Here is a 20,320-nt window from a genome sequence, read left to right as displayed (position 1 = left end):
GCAAGCATATGTTTCTCTCCTGAGTTTTGAAAGATGTTGCTACATCCTCTTCAATCACAGAAAGGAATGAGCCATGACATTTCTTTTTAATGAAAATGCTGATCTACTGTTTATCTTCATAGAGCTAAATGAAAACTTTCAAAGGCTGACTTGGTTGAATACATTTATGGTTTAGCCTGTGAAATGCAGTGCTTGTGAGAAGTTTGATATCTTTTTTCGTGTTTAGGTTGATTTTTAAAAGCAGGGGAGAGCTCAGCCTGCTTAGTATTTCATCTCTTCCTGAGTCTTCACTGACTTGTGATAGATGGTTTTATATGGTGGGAAAACCTGAGTGTTGGGCAGTGAAACATGTCTGTTAGGGATGTTTAAAATGATCCTTTCCTGCCAAAAGGGAAGCAGTGTCCAGGTTTATAGAAGGGGATGGATCATCCAAGATGACAACTCCAGTGTAGTTTGTTGTTTGATTTTTTTTCCTTTTTTTTTAAGGTCTTCCAGTACGGTTCCTGTTTTTTTTTTTTTTTTTTTTTTTAATGGAGGACAGTATAGTAGAGAGACAAAACCTGTTTTTCCCAGCTCTCCCTCAATGCACAAGAAAAATTTGATTATTCTGTCCCTCTTCTTCAGAAAGATCATGTCCTTGACAGCTCCCTCTTCCATCCTTCTCCCCTGCTGATGCTTCTTGGAAGGATGGTGGGGATCAGAAGGATGGCAAAGTCCATCCTCTGTCCACATGCCCCTCTCAGCTGAACCAGCTCTGGACCCTTTGGGAACTGGGACACCCCAAGACACGGTCTTTGCTTTGTGTCTCCCTATGCTGTACCTCACTGTGCACAAGGAGGCAGTGGCAATGCCATCATCTCAGCTCCTCTAACAGTAACATTGAATCTCTCAAACGAGCCAGTTTCCTTAAGATTTTCATAGTTGGTTTAAAAAAGAATATTGAAGTGTTTGGCAGTAGCTAATATTCTGCTGCTTGCAATAATGTAGTTGAATACATTAGTGCAACAGCATTTGCTCAGGGACCAATGTGAAAAGTGCTATTTAATACCTAACGTTAGTTGGCTTAGTTGTTCCCAGAGAGTGGGTTTTCAATAAACAAAACATTTACCATGATAATGATACAGCAGACACACACTGTGCCAAATGACTGTTAAAAATAATTTGTGGTTGGCATGGGAAAATTGCCATTTGTAAGTTACATAACAATACTGCTTTTAACAGTAGGTACCCAAAGTACTTGAGGTTGTCTGGATTCTGTTCAAATAAGTGCTTTCATAACCAATTATCAAATATTAACTGGGAAGGTGAAAAAAATGGTATGTTTTGTATCCTTATGGCTTAAATTTCAAAGCTTCCACACTTAAAAATTTTAACAGGGATGAACTATAGATTTAGAAGCCTTACAGAAGTTTTAAAAAAATAACCAATAAAATCAGTGCAACAGGGAGAAAAATCCCTCCTGCAAGTTCACAACCCCTCCATCCCCCTTATTTCAGTGTATTTCCATTTAGAAACTTTTTCTGGTGTAGTTTAAATTCTTTCTGAATCAATTTAAGCTAATTGCAACAACTTGGGGTACTACCTTCAAAAGAACATGCAAGTTTTAGTATCTCTTTTTATTTGTCCAAAATATCTCCTTGAACTCAAACTTTCTCATGCAAATAGGTATGCCATGAGATTTTTTAGACTTTCAAAATTCAAATAAAACCTTATTTTTCTAATTTTTTCAGTTCTAGCAGTTTTAATTTGCTTTAGGTGATTTCGGTTTTTGCCTCTGTGTTGTCCACATAATGATGAATGTTTTCCTTCCTTTTTGTTCTTTCCTTTTCTCTTTTCCTATATTAAATTTTGGTGTAGTAGATTTTATTATTTGTGTATGTTGTCAGGGTAGCTTTTCCACTAGATGTGGTTGGAAGCAACTAGAATGAGCTTCAGCCAGGCTGGGTCCCTTGATAACCATTTTATGAACACTGTACTTTCAGTCAATGATGCAAAGTTACAATATGCTGGCTCTTTAGATGGTAAGCAGAAACCTTCTGGTTCCTTGAAGATTTTCCCTTGCTGGAAAATACGAGCAGTGTAAGCATATAAGCAATGTAGCCCTGTAACCACTTTTCCCCCTCATTTACTAAATAATGGGAACAGAAAACTCCCCCACCTTTTTGAAATTTCAAGCTATGTAGTTTTCTATTGTATAAATCTCCAGTTATGGTATTGTACAATTCCTGGTTAATGTAATTGTCGCCAGCTAGAATAAGACAAGCTATTGTACTTTCCTACTTTTTTGTCTGCTTTCTGGTACACTCCTGGTATCACATCCACCAACGCAATAATTCAGATACCTTCTTGAATATCAGAAAACCAACACCAGAGACAGGCTTGGGAAGACTGGACATTTCCTAGTTGCATCCAGTTTTAATTGCCACACTGAAAAGGGGTAGGTGACCAGAACAATCAAACAGTCTACACATATGTAGATCAAATACTAAAGTATGCCCCCCTTTAATGGTAACAAGACAGTACTTACATATGTAGTAGTACATATGTGGGATAGCAGCGTGATCTGTTCTTCCCCTCCAGTTCTAAAGAAACAACTAAGTGCAGTTTGATAAAGTTTTAGATGCCCAATCTAAAGGTAGCTCCACCTTTGCGGTTTCTATAGTCAACTTTTATGCATGGATGAATTATGTGATACCCTACACAAGGTTAATTGGTTTGCAACAGAAGGTTCCTCTTTTCTTTGATAGCATGTCCATTCAAGTTGCTGTCCATCAGTGTCTCTTTTCCTAAATAACCTGTTTCTCTTTTGACTATCAATTTTAGTATAATTTTCTTCAGATAGAGGTCAATATTCTTTTAAGACATGATTGTCTTGCTCCTATTTTCAGATGTGGTTCCATGTGGCCTTAAAACATTCTTGTTCATACATACATTCTTACTTCAGGATTTCCAAATTTCTCAACCCTGAAGATTCAAATTACATAAGCAGAGATAAAAGAATATCTTTCGGTATGTTATATTATATAGATACAAATTATATAGATACATATTGTATTACACATGTAATACCTTTTGAAGTACTTGCTATTCACATCTTAACAGGCATCTGGTTATGGCAATGTTAACAGTACTTATTAGATGTCTTTATTTAAATTCATTTGACTTTCTTCTGACTACAAAACCCTTTCATAAGCTTCCTGCCTATCCTGCTGTGCTTAGTTACAGCAGCTGTCTTGCACCTCTGTCTCCAAGAGTACATATAAACCTACCAAAGGGGTAAAGGAGATTTTTGAATTGCATGGCTTTACACACAAGTCATAATTTAGCTAATTATTACCAATTTCGCTTATTGTCTCAAAATAACTCCAGAGCAAAAACTTAAAGAATGTAAAAGTGCCTTTAGATTGGACAGGTTCAGCCCATTTTATGCAAGATGGCACTTCACTGTAAATGTAGTCCTACTGCAAACCATGGCAAAACTGCCAGACCACCAGACTACAGTCTAACTTGCAATTAGTAATATACAAAGAACAGTTTCATCACAATAATTTGGCATAAGAAGCCCAGTTTAAAAAAACTAGTTTTGTGAGCTAAGGTACTAATCCAAAGCAGTACTCCTGCTAGAATCTGACCCTACTCCAGTAACTGTTACTAGCAAATATGTATTTCTAATATGTCCGTATCAAATATACACATAGCACATATTTCTCTCTAAGTCTTATTACTTCTCTTTTATGTGAAGTTTTGCACTGGTATTTCCTGCTGTCATGCAGTAAATTATCTTTCTGCTATAGATTAACAAAGCTGCAATACTCGATGCCATGGGCAAATCATGATGTATCTACACTCATAGATCAGGGTGGCAATGAATGATGACTGCTTTGCAAAACAGAATGTCAAGCTGATTACATATCACAGTAGTTGGAATATAAAGCATCATACTAAAAACCCATAATACTTTATGTTGTTTTGCCCTGGGACAATACATTTTTTACAAGTGAGGTAGAGGGGATTCTGATGGGATTAATAGCTCTACAGATGACATGAACTCAACAGCAAGGTACACCAAATTCTGTCCTTGTCCAATGAGAAATCACCCATGTTTGCAGTTTACTGTTTTTGTCTTGCTCTAAAATGGTACTTCCTTTCATACAAAGGGTAGTGAACCCAGCTGCGTATATGTGGTGGTATGCCAAGATGGATATCCTTTGATCTATATAGAGAGAACAAACATAGCTCTTAAAGGCAAATTAAGAAGTTAAGGACCTTAGCCATCCTAGTACGCCTTGCAAGTTCAGATTAGCCTACACATGTTTTCACTGAGGTCATTGACTAAGCTCCAGAGACCTCAGGGGAAGCAGAATGTGACCCCTCACTTGGGTGAAACTAAGACTGGACCAAGAGGGCCCTCTGCCTCTGTGACAGCAAGACGATTCTACCTTTTCTGGGGTCCTTTGTGCTCCACATAATGCTTTGTTGTCCTAGAATTGTGTAAAGGTGATTTTGTGTATATTTGTACACAAAGCAATTATAAAAATTTAGTTTTAGGGCTACAACAATGTAAAGGTACCTCAGTGTAAATATAAATTGGGACCAATAGGGTTCTCTTAGTTGGGTTATCAGCCAGAGCCTGAGCTTCAATACCCATTTTGGCTCTTCTTCACGTTCAGAGAAATATCAGAGGTGGTTTTTGTAGGCATGGTGGATGGCTGTCCCCCCAGCTCAGTCCCAATTTCTTGGCCCAATTTAAATCTTCCATTCAGAGAGAGAGCAGGTAACTAACTGCATGAGCCTTTGCTTCCAAAGCTTTCCACAACTCCTACTGAACGTTTATGGCAGCAATATGAATTTGAATGCATCTTCCACCCTTCCCACTGCCCCCTTACAACAACCCTATTTGTAAGAGATTTTGTAAGAAAAACATATAAATATAGGTCAGGATACAGTTTAGCCAAAAGATGGTGCTAACATATCTGTGGAAATGGTTAGCCAAAACTGAGGGGGGAAAATACAAAATTTGCGAAGATGTAAATGTGCTGCGAAGAGACATACATTTTAAATAATGAATGAACATTTATATTTACTGTATGACATTGCAAATGTAAACAATTAATTTTTTACAGATAACATTCAGCTTCTGTAAATGGATTATTAGATATTAGCAGCTTAGTGGTATATTTCAGAGTTAAATAGGATAAATGAAAACATACTTGCATAGTAACCTTTAAATTTTGCAATTATATTACAATTCCTGTGACTGGCCTCTCTTCCCATTTAAAAAAATAAAAATAATTGAAACAGTACAGAAAATACCAGAAACATTTAAGTAGGATAAAGAGGCAAACTGTAGCTTTTGCCTAACCATATTTGCATGTTTACTTCAATTTATATTAGGTTAGATTTAGCCTCTACAATCTTGACATTTTCCAAAAATGTTGGAGATGTATTTTGCTGATGACATTGTTGAAAGTATGGTTGGGCAGTAGTAATAGAGACAGAAGGCGACTAATAGAAATATGAAGGTTTCCCAGTTTTGTTAATAAAGAAATCCACAAGAATTCTTCCAGCCTGCATGTAAGCAAAAACTCGCCAGGTAATTCAGTGGTGGAGTTATTTCCTTGTCTCCTTCCCCAGAATATTTATGCCATAATCTTTGAATGTGCAAAAATTGTGAGGTGGGTATACGTCTAAGCACAGTGCCTGAGGGAAAGGGGGAGGAAGTACTACAAATCATATTATTTTCCAGCAAAAGAGGATTTTCAGTGAGAACGCTATAACCCATGAGTATCTCACTTCATCTGTGAGTTTAGATGCAACACAGTTTTTGAAATCCTACTAAGTTACAGATTTCCAAAAGACAAAAATTTCCCCATAATATTAGAGAATATAACTGTCATTTGTTGGCAGAGACTTGCAGACTCTCAAAATTACTATGGATTTGAGTCTTTCCTATGTCCTCTAAGAATTCTGCTGTCAAAAACTGGAGAAGAAAGTGTTAGTATAACTTATTCACTCTGCCACTTCTTCATCTCCCCTCCCTACATTGCTGTTATTCCTGTCAAACAGCAGATCCTTCAAGCTCATAAAATGCTTCTCCAAGAGTACATTTTACTTTTTAATTTTACCAGAATGCACTAAATTTAAAGCAGTTTAAAACATAATCTTGGGGAAATACTCCTCCCCTCTCACACACTGCACTGGAGTTCCTTATTTCTCTGCTCAATTCTTATTTATGATGACCAGGAACTGGTGTAGAGTATCAGTGCTGATAGAAAAAACAGGGAAAACTTTTACGGAAAAACAATTCTTCCATATTCTTTTATCTACTTGCATTTTGGGGGCAGTCTTCCTTCCTGACTGTGTGGGCAGTACCCTCCATACCAGTAGACTATTCTGAAATTGTGCCATGTATCGTTTGATTTTACTGTTGATTTTCAATTTAATGGTTTAAAACATAGGAGGTGACTTTCCAACCTTGTTCTCAAGGTGGGATAACATCTGTTGCAACCCTCTGTAGTGGGAAGTCTGTGGGTAAAAGATGTTTGTTTGCCACTTGTGAGGGGCTGAGGGGAGAAGAACAAAAGGTGGTAACCTCACCAGCCAAGCCAGTGCAGCGGGGGCTGGCAGAGGATGCATATTTAAGGATGTACTGAGTTAGGCTTGTGTTATTTAAGTCTTTTTCCGCAATGTTGAATTGTGACATGAGAGTGCTCCTTGCAGTTGGGATGGAGTTTTAAGCATCTTTTGTTTGTGAGGCTGGATTTTAATTTTGATAGCATGCCTAGTTATTCTAACAGGCAAATGAAAAAATCCAGCTGGATTTTTCATGTGTTTGTTCATAACATAGCTTTGATTGTTAAATGCTGTCAGCAGCTTCTTGGACATGGTTGCTGTACTTCTTTTATTTGAAAAGAAGGAAAATATAACAGTTTCAGGATCTCCTGATCCCTTACTCTCAGGAGGTACGTAACCCCCAGAGTTGGTCACAACCTAAATGGAATAAAAAATTAGGAGCCATTTTTGAAAATTTTGGCAGCATGACATTGTTTTTTTTTTTCTCGGTTATTACAGTGACTCAAGGTTTTAATTAATTGTTGCATTTTTGAAAGGGAAGATGAAACGACAGAGAAACAGCCTTGAATTTTCTTAACTTTTAAGGATGCAAAGTGGTCAAATAGTATAGACTGAGCTGTTTTGTGGTAATGGCTTACAACTTTTCCAGATTCCTGACCTACACTAAGAGCAGAAGTTCTATGTATTTACCAAAATAGCTAATTGCTACATTTGACCTAAATTCAAATATATATCATGTGCCTATATTTTCCTGCAAATCTGTGTGTTAAGCCAAGCTGACAAGGTTCAGGGGGTTATAGTTTTACACCTTGCTTTTTACTTTCTTTCTGCAGGTGTGCCCATGATTGTTATTTCTGTTTTGTTTACTTTGCAAACATGTCAATCTTTAAATGTAACATCTGGTGATAAATATAACTAAAAATGCTTCTACAGTTTCATATCAGGTTTTTCTTGAATGCACAGAAACTGCCTTCAAAATCTATATCCCTGTCAGTGTTACTAATGGAAGAAAAAATTTGTGCAGAAAAAATGTTTGCTTTTCCTCATTATCCCCCAGAGGAATTGTTATCACAAAAAGGCAACAGAAAAGATATTAAGCATCAGAAAAGAAAACGTGAAGGGATATCTCGGGCTTTAAAACTTGTATATTGCAGAGTCTAAAAATACTCCAGAGCATATTTTTCCTGACTGTAAAATGTAGAAACTTTTCCATCTGACTTTTCATAGGCCAAGTCAAATGCTTATAATAAAAAATGAACATAAATTCTTAAACAGTTTAGAAATTGAAGATTGATTTTCTTTACATATATGACATTTCGTTAAGATAAAGAAACCATAAACCATAAACACACTCTACTACAAATAGCGTGTAGTATTTTCTTATGATGGTATTTCCAGCAACTGCAAAAAGAAAGCAGAATGATATGAAGAATTTAAATCAAGAGGTATAATTGGACTTTTCGAAGGAAATTATGGCTGAATAATACTCCTGCATTTCCACCTTAAGATATTTACCGACTTCATTTAAATATTCTTACCCTTTAAAAAAATATAATTGTCTGCATAAGTTGATTTTTTTTTTTTTTTTTAATTACTGTGGGTCTCTGGCAAGTTTCTGGTTGATACCCTTAGGTTTCTTTCATCAGAAATTTTGGAATTTGCCCGAGTTTATGTTGTGTTATGCTTACCTAGTTTCATTATGATTTATGACGGAGGAGTGAATTTGCTGAAGGTCTCCTCGCTGCATCCTGCTCCTCTGCAGACTGATCTGGAACAGAAACATGTGCTTGGTCTGCTTTGCACAAATGAAACGGAGTACCAGAAAAGCCATGTGGGAAATGAGCAATGTATACGCACAGAGAGCCATTTGCACAGGCTTATAGGTAGCATTGAGTACTATATATTAGATTGTATTTAAGCTGATTTAGAAAATAAAAATGGTGACAGTTCGTGTCAAAAGACTGTTGTTGTTGTTGTTCAGAAGTAATTGTAACTGTAGAATTGATTTAGACCCATACCTGTGAACACAGAGAGAGAGAATTTTTGTGTCCTTGACATTTTTATGATTTTTTAAGGTCAGGTGCAGATGTGTGTACTGAAAGAGAGGGGGATGAAATAGTAACCAAAATGTGTTAAAATGACATTCTGACATTTTTGTTAGATCCAAATATGTCCATTTCTCCTGAGAATTAGTGCACCTTATATAATAGACAAAATCAGCTGTTATGTGTACCAGGCAACTGTGGACACATGGTCTTTATGAACAGAATCAACAACTTCCAGCTGGTTGCAGCTGTGAAAGAGCAGCATTTACATTTCTGATTGTTTTATGTTTTAGTTAATCCTTAAAAGTAAAAGGAGATGCACTTCTGATATAGTACAAGAACTAGAGAATAAGGGAGCAGCAAAGTATGCAGCAGCAGTGCGAGTCGCAGAAAAGTCTGGGGAAGAAGCATGTGTTGGAGCGAGATAGTGTTTTTGGAGTAGTGGTGTGAACAGTGGGATGCATTGCCTGCTGCTGGAGCATGATGTGCAAGGTGTGCCGAAAAGAGCTTGTCTTCTAGCTGCAATCAATTAAGAAATTAAGGAAAATAGAATAAATTAACTTGCAGTCCCATCACTGAAAGTGGCCCCAGTTTAATGGAACTCCAGAGTACATATTAAAGTGTTGCTTTTATTTGAAATAATTTGAGATTCTCTTTTGTGCTAAGTTTAATAGTAGCAACAGCTAAAAAGGAGATGTGAAAATAGTGTTGCCATCCAGATGGATGTTGTGTAGTTTTGAAATTGCTCTTGCTCGTGGTTGTTTGGCTTCTCCTGCTCTTTTTCTGTTGTGCATCTCCATATTCTTAAGTGAATTATATGCAGTGTAGAGATTTTAAGGGAATTATTGGAATTCAAATGTTTGTTCTGCTTAGCAAACTGGGTAGGTTTGTCCTCCCCACCCTACTAGTAGAGCTCACTGGAAAGAAGATACAGGAGGGAAGGTATTCGTTGATGATATAATATTCATTTACAAGGCTGAAGAAACATCTTCAATTTAAAATTAAGTATGTATATCTCAGACTGATGTGCCCTTATTTGCAGAAGGGTTGATGTGGACTATTGTGACCAACCTTTGAGTGGAGCTACTCAATTCAAAGTGCTGTATCAGACCTGGCATGAGAACACAGTGACAAAGCCCAAAGGTTTGCGAAAACAAGTGTACAGTCAAGGCAGGCCAGCAAAGTTGTATGCATGTCATGCCAGGAGATTTAGTAGATATGTATGCAGGGCGTTATCACAGATCTGGTGGGAGACTTCATATTTGAGAAGATAAAATGGGTTAATCCAGGATAAAGTTTGAAAAAAAGCTTTTTAATGTGTAAAGTTAATTTCCACATCTTGGGTTTTCTATGCAAGAGGTGATTTTCCTGGGAAAACAAGAGAGAAAGGTATGACACTTCTGCTGCTTTGTGTGTGTGTGTCTTAGGATGATGATATAGACCTTTCTCATGTGTTATGTAGTTTACTTTCTACTGGTGTGTGAAAGCCCAGAGCAAACTTTATGATCAACTTTAAAAAGCATCTCTATAGTTTCTGCTTTATAGGATATGTCCAATTTAGGCTTGTATTCTGGAGTATATTCTATGGTATGATAAACTTGAATGTAGATCACAGGATAATTCAGGCTGAAGGGGACCTCAGGAATTCCCTGTCCAACCTCCTGCTCAAAGCAGGTCACCTCTGGGGTCAGACCAGGCTGCTCAGGGCTTGATCCAGATGGGACTTGAAAACCTCCAAGAATGGAGGTGGTGCAGCCTCTCTGGGCAGCCTGTGTCATGGCTCATGGAGGAAAAGCTGTTCCTTACCTCCAACCTGAACCTCTCTTGTTTCAGCTGAGGTCCGTTGCCTCTTGTCTTCACCCCAAGTGTCTCTCAGGGTGCAGTGAGGGCCAGCACCTCTCCAGGGAGCCAAGGGGGACAACGTGGCTGCCTCGCCAGAGCCTGTCCATCATCCCAGCCAGGGAGCAGGATGGGGGAGCCAGGCAGTCCAAGCTAAAGGTGAGCTTTGATGTTGCTAACACCATCCCTGCATGCCTGGGCAACGTTCATGATGTCCTTCTTTGTAGCCTGTCCCTGCTCCCAGCTCCTGCATGCTGTCTTTTAGTGTAGGAGCCCCATTGTGAATTCCCAGTTTAGCCAAACCAGTCTCCTGTTAGATCCACATGTTTTCCTGAGTTTTGGGATGGACCATTCTCACACTTGGAGGAAGCTGACCTTAAAGCTCTGCCAGATTTCCTGAGCTTGCTTTCTCCCTTCAGAGCTGCCTCCTGTGGTATCCAAGATACCAGTTCCTTGAATAACCCAAAGTCTGCTCTCCTGAAGCCCAGTCTGTGCTCTGCTACTCTCCTTCCTCTCTCTCCCCTCTGAATCATGATCCCCACTGTTTCATGGTCACTACAGCCAAGGCTGCCTTGGATTATCATATTCCCAAACAGAACTTCCTTGTTTTTGAATAGCAAACCCAGTTGTGCACCAGCCCCGCTGGCCGCTCCAGGACCAGTATCACAAGAAGTTATACCCAACACCCTCTACAAATCTTCTTGACCGCTTGTGTCCCACCATGTTGGCTTTCCAGCAGATGTCAGAGAAGTTAAAGTCCCCTACAAGAACCAGGGTCAAAACTTCTTCAAGTTATTTAAGGAAGACTTCTTTCATTTCCTCACCCTGATTGGGTGGTCCCACCACAGTGTCACCCTCACTGGCCTCTCCTCTGCCTCTGACCCACAGCTCTCACCCAGCCGTCCTCCAACCCTTAGCAGAGCTGTGACATCCAATCTGCTCCCTCATGTGGAGGCCAACTGCCCTCCTCATCATTCCTGCCTCTCTTTCCTGATGAGCTTGTGTCCATCCCTCACTCCAGTCGTGCAGTGTCCCACCCTGTCTCTGTTACTCCAACGATGCTGTAGCTTGGTGACCACACATGGAGCTGCGGTTCCTCCTGCTGGCTTCCCATGCTGTGTGCATCTGTGTATGCATACTTGAGGCAGGTGGCCCTTTGCCCTGCTCTGTAATTCCTCAAGTCTCTCTTGCTCCTGTTGCTCTGCATCCTTTTGATATGTGATGACTTCAGCTGAATGCCAGTTCTGTAGTGTGATATGCAGTATCTGTTTCTATGCTTGTGAGGGACAGCTGGTTTGTTACATGATGTAGTTATTAGCTATTGCGTTCAGTCAAAATATAAAATGAAACAGAATTAAGGTTTATGAAATAATTGTCTTACAAAAGGTTAGTTAAAAAGAGAAGCAATAATAAAAAGCTGAAAGAAAAAGAATTGCTTGGTGCTTTGAGAACTGAAGATGTAGCTGCAGGTAAATTTACTGTTGGTGGGCTGAAAATCTAAAATTTTATTGTTCACTCTGCTTTCACCAAGTGCCATGAATGAATTTTTCTGCACGCCTGACCTTCTTTGTAAACAGATGGTGTCAGGTTGTTACTTGCATGTAGCTTCATTTGCTAATGCAAACCCCATGTTTGGTGCACCACTGTTGATAATACATGACTGAGTGATGCTTCACTGCCCTTCTCAGGCTTTCCTATGTGAGTGAAATACTGACTGAGATGATCTGAGCTCCTCTGTTGCTAGATGAGTCCATGTGTGATTGGGCTACTTTCAATTATAGAATACTGAAAGCTTTGAATTCTTGCTCGGGACTAGTTATTAACGTTGGTATCACACTGTGATAAAACCACATTTTTAATCTTACAGTACTTAAGGTACATAAAGCATCACTGCTGTTTGAGTTTTACTGGGTTCCCACTGCTCAAGTTCACTTTGTCAGCAGTAGAGGAAAGCCAACTTTGAGTTTGTAGGTAAAATGGAGAGAACTGGAAGAAGCAATTGTTCTTAAAAGGTCTTCTGTTGGTGAGGGGAAAATTACAGAGTAAGTACAAATTGTCTGCTTAGTTTAATTAAAAAAAAAAAAAAAAGGCAAAACAACCCCTGCCCCTCAAATCTCAATAACATATGGGAATTATAGAAACATTGATAATAGCTAAGAAATTATTAAGCCTTATCTCTTCACCAGTTAAGGTTATCTTAGATTCCCCTGGATGGTATTTAGATCTTAACTGCAATTTTTTTCCCAGGAAATATAGCAAGAGAAACAGTACTTAAGATCAAGAATGTTATAGTCTGGACATGGGAGAGCTGAGTTGCGGTAGGGCTTCCTCAACTCAGCAGCCTGGGTAACTTGTGTTTTGGGTTATCCAACTTGTGCTCAAGCAGTTAAAGCTCTTTCTGCTTTTCCTTTGCTCCAATGGCTTTCTGTCAATACATTTTTTCTGCAGAAAGCTTTGGCTAACCCTTTTTTTGGGGTTTTGCAGAGCAGAACACATGATCTGAACCTTCACAGCAAATTAAAATGTGATCGCATCTGCTGGCAGTGGCTCATGATTTTACATGTTGGTAGGAACCTGGGGAACGTGTAACTGCACTGAATGCACTGTTTCCATCTTACACTTTGACATTGGTGAGCAAAGAGGTTAATATACTGATGGATAACTAGATATTTCAGCACCAGCACCTCACTATTTAGTAATAGCTTTTAATGAAATGACGTAATTTCACCACCTCCACCTTTCTTATTTTGACAGCAAGTGTTAGAGCCAGATTCTTTGCTGGTGTAAATAGGCATTAAAACTGCTGTAATTACTGCGGTTTACCCCAATGGAGGGTGCTGTGACTTTGGCAGCTTCTCTTTAGTGCAACCTAATTACATTTACACAGGCAACAATTTTCTCTTCACAAATTACTTGACCTTGTCAAGCGGGTTTGTCTTTGACCAGAATCTGCTCCCCAGACTTCCAGCTCCTTAAAAAAAAAGTGATTATAAGCGTAACTTCATATACAGGAGTTGATTTGAGCTTTCTCTGGCTTGCACAGAAGGGATGTTTCCCTCCAGAACATGCAGAGAGAATTGGAGAGTGAGGTGCTGCAGCCAAAATAAATATACTCACAAAGCAGGTAGGATTTCAGAGTTTTGGTGCAAGACATGTGGTGGCCTTCAAACATGATGTCTCAACTATTTTCTGTACGAGGGTTTTTAAATTTATATGCTGTTTTATGCAAATTGCTATCCATTTCATGGATGGACTTCTGGACTATGAGTTTTTCTAGTGAGCTGGTGTCACACCACTATAGATTTTCAGATTATGCTGGCAAATACAGACACATCTTTTCCATTGAAAGAAACAGAAGACATGGGTCTACATCCTTCAGCTGACTTTGGAAATCTAGGTACTACGTTTTATTTAGTCTTGAAATAAAGAATGTCCATTTTATTGTGTTTGTTTTAATCAAACTTTTCCTCAACAAGCTGTCGACATGGGTATTTAGAAACAAGCTTTGCTTGTCTTCAGAGAAGATGCTACTGTTTGTTTGTGCAAATGGGCTACCACCTCCTTTCTCATTCCTAAACACTGCTGTAGCTGTACCTCCAGTGTGTCACTGTATGATACATGTACAAATTATCTGTGAGGAATTCACTCTGATTTTCAGCAGCTTCAGAAAACACATTTATGTGTTCATTTATCTGGCAGCACGTATCCAGAAAGATTGCTAGTCAGGTCGAAATGTCATTCATGCCTCTGATAAAATTTAGATAAATAAAACTTGGAGAGGAAACTGAAGAAGAGATTGAGAAATGACAAACTGTTAGAAACTTCCTTTTTGAAAAATGCAAAATAAAATCAGAAACCAAAAGAGAGAAAGTTTTTATGATGACCACAGCATGACTCCAGCTTTTATCTTTACTAAGAGATAATGTATTCACAATATCCCATTGTCTTTCCTTATAGGGAGTTTCAAAGATGCCTGAGGAAGACTCCTACTGTCTGTTAGCTCTAATTTCAGTGCTATACTGAAATTACATTGGGCTGCTGTTTCAGTTTGGGGCTTATGGATATCCAGCTTGAGAGTGCTGTGGGTGCACAGGAACAATATGTTTGGAGATGGGAGCAGGAGCTCTGCAGCTCCATCACATAACACCCTTGGAAAAATATCTGCTACCCTGAATCATGTTGAGACAGAGGGGGGGACCCATCTGTATTTGTGTTGGATATCTTACTTCATTTGCAAGTTTTGGTATACAAAGAATGAGCTATACAGCTTGTAAGGAACTGTTTAAATCAAAATGGATGAGATGTACAAGGAGTGGGAAAATGGAGCTTCTTTATTCCCTATGTTGCAGAGGAGGAAGGAGGTAGTAGGGAGGGACTGAGTGACATGACAAATCTCTGGAGAGATGAGCTTCAAAACTGAAGACAAGTTTCCTGAGTATAATATTTTGATAAAAAGATCAACAGCTTTTGTTGGAACTGAATATATGTTATACATATATACATATCAATTAGGGAATTGGAGATTGCTGTGATGGGGTGCTTCAAAGACTGAAAAAGCAGGACAGTACTAAATTCATTCATTAACAACATGCTCCTGGCTAGTAGTCAGTTCTTAGACAATATTAAACATCAGTGCTATGTACACAAACCCATTATTCTTTACCATTAATGTTCTAAATTAGCTGTGAGTACACAGGACCAGGGAGACAATGCCATCTTGTCCTGGTGGCCATGGCCCCTGGTGGTCCTAGAGGCTAAGGCCCAGGTGAACAAGCTTGAGAGCTCATCAATAAGAAAAGGCCAAGCTGAAGTGGGTTGTCATCTTTGTTCTCCCATTTTCCTTGCTGATGCCTGACATTATTATGCTATTGTCCTCCTCCCAAAAAGGAGAACATGTTGCTGCTTATCTTGTTTTCTTTTGTCTTGCCAGCCATCCCCATCCTTCTTGTGTATTTGGCAGTCTATAAGTAGTCCCCTTCTCTTGTCCTTTTTCTGAAAAGTTTTTTGTGTGCCTCCTACACACATCTGTCTTTATCCTTTTGGCGGTCACATTGCTTGCATACTTATACATTATGCCTGTCTATGTTATCACAGTATTATAAAACACATGTATACCACAGACAGTTACACTAGTTTAGTATGCTTATTTCTGGATTCAAGGCAAGCTAATATTAGTTATATCTGGGCTAATAGTAATTACATCCTGAGTGGTAAATTTATAATGTATAAGTATCACAGGCCTCTAATTTGGTTACTGTTTCCTACTATTGATTTGGGAAGCACTGTGATAAACATTATTTTTTACAAAAAGTAAGCAGCTTGTCAACTATTTGCTCATATATGAGACAGATAATGCTTACTCTATGTACAGGACGGTGAGTTGAATTTTAATTGCTTTACATGCATTAAATTGGTATTTGCACATTTGCAACCATCAGATCAAACTATTCTTTGAGTATTTTAAATAGGAAGTAAAATATGCATTTGAACAGATACACATATGTGTATGTTTGGACTTTTCAAATGGGATATACTCAGTGAGTGAATCCAGAGCCCCTTGACAGTCCCGTCTTGTAAAAGAGTGACGGACTTTATCTGGGCTTGTGTGGGTTTTCATGTTGCTGTTTTTCTTTTAAAGCCACTAGTACATTATGTTGCTATGGCTACTCCATCACAAAACCATGTTACCAATCCATTAGTGTGCTTTAAACTTAGTGTTTCCCATCTTATTTGAAATTCTATTGTATTTTTCTCTGGTGAAGAATATTTTTGGAAGAGTTTTGCATTAGGGAGGGCTTCAAGACCTCTTAGTGTAACATTAAGATTTTAGTGTTTAGCTGTCCACTTTACCCCTTTAATGGATTTTATTAACTCTGTTATTGAGTGGCAGGAGGGAATGAGCATTTGTGCCCTGGCTATTTTGATTCACACTCTGGTATTACTGATAAATTAAGCTAATACACTAAAACGCAGATTGGCAGACCTGAGGTGCCAGGTACGTATTCTTCCAGAATCAGAACAAGCTACTGGACATTAAAAGTTGCCAAAGAACAAAGGTATCATCATACAATAGACAAGGCACTAGCTCTAAAGCATTTTTTGGTCCCAATAAAATCCTAGACATCTAATGCTCCCGAAATTTTGTGGTGTCTCAGTGTTGTCAATGGCAGCTAGTCTGGCATTAGCCAGCAGCAGCTGGTAATCGTCTTGGTGCACTATTGCCACTAGCAGTCAACGCTCCCTAAAGATTTGCTAATAGTTGGAAAGGGTGAGTGAAAAGGGATGTTTAGCAGGGCGAGTCTCTCCTGCACTGTGATCATGCTGAGAGAGCAGCTACCAGAAAACCAGGCATTTCCCTCCTGTCTGGTGATAAAACTGAAGTGTTCTTGAGTGCTGCAATTTCCTTATACCTTTTGTTTTCTTTTTAGTCCCATAGTGGTGATGACTGGCTGTGGTTTCAATCTGATATTAGCAGGTCTTTAAGAAAACCAGTGTTTCATAGGAAATCCCTCTCCTGACTCCCTTCTGAAATGAGAGCAGCAATGATAATAAAAATAAAAAAAATCATTTCTCTTATGTTTCATTTACTGCTACTTTGTCCAAAACAACTTTTTTATCAGTGCTCAGGGCAAAAGCAATAATGCCAGTAAATCATATAACATTTTCTTTGTTATGAGAGTGTTACAGGAGATGCTGCTGTCGCTGACGCTATCAGTCCTTAGCGGGGATCACAGCATACATGTGACCTGCAAAACATCCCTGCAGTGGATTCTAAGGACGATCTTCCTCAACCCTCTCTGTGCGAAGGTGGGACGTCCTCTCCTGTCTTGCCAGATATCAGTTTAACAAGATGACTGTACTAAAGATCACCCTCAAAGGCAGCTTGTTCTCCTCCTCCTCTCCTGACAGGGAGAAGGTTAATGAGCTCCTGTGCTAACCACGGAAATACTCTCAAAAACTGCCAAAGTACTCCCAAAGCTGTGGGAAGGGGTTGGTCGGGTGGCAGTTCAGAGCCAGACATCCTCAGTGAAGTAAATGCTCTCAAAACACTTGAAGGAGGAAGGGTTCGGGGTGGAGATGGACAGGTTGGCTTTAAAAGCTTGGACTTTCGTCTTGGCTCCCTGAAGTCTACCCGAGCCCCAGGTACAGAAGAGCTGATTTGCCAGATTTGTGGATCCGTCAGCAGCAAGTGCTTCTTTCAAATTCCTTATTTCACATCTGACTCCAGACAGGGGTATTTGGGGCTCATTTATCCCTTTTGGTAGTTTGTCTTAAATCCCTAGCTCCTGGTCCTGGTTTTCTGAAGTTATGCATAAAAGAAGGACTGTATTTTCCTTCTACAGCATGCAGACAGAGCACTCCTGCTTGTTCTTCTCCTGGCTTTGGGAACTGTGCATGATCAACGTGATCTAGCCCATTTAATCTTCAGCCTGGGACATTGGGAACTTTCCTGATAAAATGAATTGTGAGACCGTTAGTCTCTTGTAGCTTTTTATATTCCTTGGAAGAGCGCCTTAAATTGGTTTTTAACTGAAAAAAGAAAGATGTGCATATATCCTTGTTTTGCAAAGAAAGGGAAGAATTGTATGCTTCAATCCCTGAAAACTGCTGCATTATTGAGGACAACTCCTAGTTTATTTTATTTGTAGATGATATACTGTTCTGGTTTCAGCAGGGATAGAGTTAATTTCCTTCCTAGCAGCTGGTACAGTGCTGTGTTTTGGATTTAGGGTGAGAACAATGTTGATAACGCACCGATGTTTTAGTTGTTGCTATGTAGTGTTTACACTAGTCAAGGACTTTTTAGCTTCCCATGCTCTACCGACTGAGAAGGCTGGAGGTGCACAAGAAGCTGGGAGGGGGCACAGCCAGGACAGCTGACCCCAGCTGGCCAAAGGCATATTCCATACCATGTGACGTCATGCTCAGTACATAAACTGGGGAAAGCTGGCCAGGGGGGCAGCTGCTTGGGGACTGGCTGTGCATTGGTCCGTGGGTGGTGAGCAATTGCATTGTGCATCACTTGCTTTGTGTATTATTATTCTTATTACATTATTATTATTGTTATTATTATTTTATTTCAATTATTAAACTGTTTTTATCTCAACCCACGAGTTTTTCTCACTTCTACTCTTCCAATTCTCTCCCCATCCCACCGGGGGGCGGGGGGGAGTGAGCTGTGTGGTGCTCAGTTGCTGACTGAGGTTAAACCACAACAGTCCTTTTTGGTGCCCAACGTGGGGCTCGAACCCACGACCCTAGGATTAAGAGTCCCATGCTCTACCAACTGAGCTAGCCAGGCTGTAGTGCACATAAAAAATATGCTGGGAAAAACAGTTTAGGTTATTCCTGCCTCGGGCAAAGGCAAACCCATCCGTGGGATTGCTTTTGCTCAAGGACCTGGGTGCACTTGGTGGATAATGCAGAAGGATGGGGAAGTCCGATGTGTACCTCAAGGGGATTTGATTTTGGGTGAGAATAGCCAATGATCTGAATTATATGATGTTAAGTGCTACATAATATTATATGCCGTACTAATTATATTACAATAAGAATCACCCAGATTAATGAAGAATAAACTTTGATGAAACCAAGCAAAGCACAGTGATGATGGTACCAGAACTGACTTCAACATGAAACAATCCAACACCACATACCATCTCCATCTTTCCTGCCCTGGAAGATTATTATGACAGATGGAGCCTGATGTTATGGACTAAATGAACTCACCAAACATTTTAGAGGGATGGCCCATAGACTAAAGGAATGATATCTGTGTGTGTATATATATATTAAAAAAACAGGAAAAGGGGGGGTGATTAATGGAAATGTATTGGAAAATGTGGGTCTTGGGCATGATGTAGATGGTATAGAATAAGGGGTGGATACTGTCCTCTTAATAAAGAGACTTCTGACTCATATTTAGAAGAAATGAGAAACGAATACTGTGATGAGGACTAGAGGGGCCCTGCCTCCAGCCAGGTGGAGGATAAGGGACAACTGGGTTTACTGGACTGCGTGGATTCAGTGGCCTGGCACATCGGACCCACAGAAGTATAAGGCTCTAGTAGACACCGGTGCACAGTGTACCCTAATGCCATCAAGCTATAAAGGGGCAGAACCCGTCTGTATTTCTGGAGTGACGGGGGGATCCCAACAGCTAGCTGTATTGGAAGCTGAATTGAGTCTAACTGGGAATGAGTGGCAGAAGCACCCCATTGTGACTGGCCCAAAGGCTCCGTGCATCCTTGGCACAGACTACCTCAAGAGAGGGTATTTCAAGGACCCAAAAGGGTACCGGTGGGCTTTTGGTATAGCTGCCTTGGAGATGGAAGAAATTAAACAGCTGTCCACCTTGCCTAGTCTCTTGGAGGACCCCTCTGTTGTGGGGTTGCTGAAGGTCGAAGACCAACAAGTGCCAATCGCTACCACAACGGTGCACCAGCGGCAATATCGCACCAACCCGAGACTCCCTGATTCCCATCCATAAGCTGATTCGTCGACTGGAGAGCCAAGGAGTGATCAGCAAGACTCGCTCACCCTTTAACAGTCCCATATGGCCAGTGCAAAAGTCTAATGGAGAGTGGAGACTAACAGTAGACTATCGTGGCCTGAATGAAGTCACGCCGCTGCTGAGTGCTGCTGTGCCAGACATGCTGGAACTTCAATACAAATTGGAGTCAAAGGCAGCCAAGTGGTATGCCACAGTTGATATCGCTAATGTATTTTTCTCAATCCCTTTGGCAGCGGAGTGCAGGCCACAGTTTGCTTTCACTTGGAGGGGCGTCCAGTACACCTGGAACCAACTGCCCCAGGGGTGGAAACACAGACCCACCATTTGCCATGGACTGATCCAGACTGCA

General features: G+C 39.9%; 1 non-coding gene across 1 annotated transcript; it reads right to left on the bottom strand.

Moving 5' to 3' along the window:
- Nucleotides 1-18,686: 18,686 nt before the first annotated feature.
- On the bottom strand, nt 18,687-18,759 carry TRNAK-CUU (transfer RNA lysine (anticodon CUU)). Its single transcript has one exon. It is a non-coding gene; the product is annotated as a tRNA-Lys (tRNA).
- Nucleotides 18,760-20,320: the final 1,561 nt, after the last annotated feature.

Source organism: Aptenodytes patagonicus, chromosome 5 (assembly GCF_965638725.1).
Source record: "Aptenodytes patagonicus chromosome 5, bAptPat1.pri.cur, whole genome shotgun sequence".
Classification (NCBI taxonomy): Eukaryota; Metazoa; Chordata; class Aves; order Sphenisciformes; family Spheniscidae; genus Aptenodytes; species Aptenodytes patagonicus.
The sequence above is the reverse complement of the archived record's forward strand: the minus strand, read 5'-3'. Positions and strand labels throughout refer to the sequence as shown.